This window comes from Hipposideros armiger, unplaced genomic scaffold (assembly GCF_001890085.2).
Source record: "Hipposideros armiger isolate ML-2016 unplaced genomic scaffold, ASM189008v1 scaffold_822, whole genome shotgun sequence".
NCBI classification, from domain to species: Eukaryota; Metazoa; Chordata; class Mammalia; order Chiroptera; family Hipposideridae; genus Hipposideros; species Hipposideros armiger.
In genome coordinates, this window is record NW_017732172.1 from 63,562 (window position 1) to 66,058 (window position 2,497).

General features: G+C 36.3%; 1 pseudogene; it reads right to left on the reverse strand.

Moving 5' to 3' along the window:
• Positions 1-979, reverse strand: part of LOC109374431 (regulator of G-protein signaling 20-like) — a 38,220-nt pseudogene extending 37,241 nt beyond the window's left edge.
• Positions 980-2,497: the final 1,518 nt, after the last annotated feature.

Here is a 2,497-nt window from a genome sequence, read left to right on the forward strand (position 1 = left end):
TTGAAACATATAATGTTATTAACCAATGTCACCCTAATACATTTAATCAAAACATGAAAAAAAGTATTTGGACAGGTTTGCTGTAGTATGATTTTGCAACATTTAATTCTGAGCCCTGCTCTTTGTTTGTTAGACAACACAAGCCCATCCCCCTCCACACCAAATAATCTTTCAAGTGATAGTTCTATTAATAGTTAAGAGGATTTACAGACTTAAACTGTATATTCTGCAAAGATACACACAACACTAAGCATGAAAATTACCACTCATTTGGGGGAAATAATGTTATTTAGCAGTAGAAATTCATGCTTAGGAAATTCACTTCAGGAAACTATGAATTTAGGAAGAACACTCCTTAGCTCCTTAATGTTCTTATGTTCCTGTATCAGTATATCAATTTTTCTCTCTTCCATTTTTTTGTTGAGAGCAGCCTATAATTTTTCTTTCATTACTATATGGGGTATAATCTTTATATCAGAGAAAAACATTCAAAGTTAATAGTAATAACCACAAAGATTTGTCTTGGTTTTCTGCTTTTTAAAACATTACCTCCAGACACAAACAAACAAAAAATAAATAAAGAATAATTTGTCTTGGTAAACGGGAGCCGGTTAGGTGAGAAAACTGGGCAGATCAGGTAATTATCATCAAAGTTCTAGTTTTTCTCTTGGGGTTGGTTTGAAAACAATTTTGATATATTGTCAAATAAGATGAAGTGAGCAATGGCACTGAAGCTTTTTTTATGGTTTTATATTCTTTCTGGATAAACCCTTTCTTTGTCAAGAAAGGATCAAGGTTTGTGGAGATGTCTTACCTTGAGGTCAGGCATAGCCTTGGTGCCCTCTTCATTTTCTGGGGTTTGGTGAATGTTTGCATTATATCTCTCAGCCATAGGCAGGGGTAGCAACTGCTTCCAGATGGGTGGCCTGCAGAAATGTTTCTGGAGGAATTCTTGGTTGCCTTGGGAAAGCCTGGCCATGTTTTTATAATAAAGGCTCCAAATGAATTCTGTAGCCTGATTTTAACAACACCAGCCCAGGGTTCACCCTATTTCTTTTCTTGTGGCTGATGCTGAGCCATCTGTCAGTCTGCTGGGGGCCTCCTTGGAAAGTGACACTAATCAAAACAAAAAGATGATCTGTTTTGTGGATCAGCAGCTTATCCACCGATTTTTTAGTGTTCTATTCCAGGTGGAGCCTCCTATTTTGAATGCCTACTTATGTTATGACTGTCCTCTATAGGTAGCAATGTATTCCTAATTAAAATGTAATCCTCAATCAAAACAGAAAAAAATGATTCAAGTGATACAGTGCTTAATATATACTGATAAAGATGAAATAGTGCCATTTGTGACAACATAGATGGATCCTGAGATTGTGCTAAGCAAAATAAGTTAGAAAAAGTCGAGAACCATATGATTTCATTGATATGTGGTATATAAAACTGAAAATAACAAAAGAACAAGACAAACAAATGAAGAACCAAAACCCATAGACATAGATAATAGTTTAGTGGTTACCAGAGGGTAAGGGGCATGGAGGGTGGTAGATGAGGGTAAAAAAGATCAAATATACAGTGATAGAAAGAGAACTGACTCTGGGTGGTGAACACACAATGTGATATATAGATGATGTATTACAGAATTGTACACCTGAGACCTATGTANCCATTCAATAGATTGTCTTTTTGTTTTGTTGAAGATTTCCTTCACTGTGCAAAAGCTTTTCAGTTTGATGAATTCCCATTTGTTTATTTTTGCTTTTGTTTCCCTTGCTGAAGGGGATGTATCCAAAAAGATATTACTCAGACTGATGTCAAATAGTTTACTTTCTATGTTTTCTTCTAGGAGTTTTATGGTTTCTCACCTTATATTTAGGTCTTTAACCCATTTTGAGTTTATTTTTGTATATGGTGTGAGAGAGTAGTCTAGTTTTATTTTATTTTTTTTTTGCTTGTATCTGTCCAGTTTCCCCACACCACTTGTTGAAGAGACTGTCATTACTCCATTGTATATTTATACCTCCCTTGTCATATAAGCAAAGGCTTATTTCTAACCCCTCTATTCAGTTCTATTGATTTATATGTCTGTTTTTGTGGCAGTACCATGTTGTTTTATTTACTATGGTCTTGTATTATAGTTTGAGATCAGAGAGTGTGATACCTCCAACATTGTTTTTCTTTCTCAAGATTGTTTTAGCTATTTGGGGTCTTTTGTGGTTCCATATACATTTTAGGATTATTTGTTTTAGTTCTGAGAAGAATGACATTGGTATTTTGTGGGTTTTTTTAAAGATTTTTATTGGGGAGATGGGAACAGTGCTGGGGAATTGGGGGAAGGGGAACAGACAAGTTGCTGTCGTTTTGTTCTTCAGTCTAGTTGTAGACGACGTTGCTTCACTGGCCCAAGTTGGCACCATCATTGCGCTCTTCCCGGGTGAGGCAGATCAGTCGTCGGCTTCTGGACAGCCGCTCACTGTGGCTGCTGGCCACTCATGCT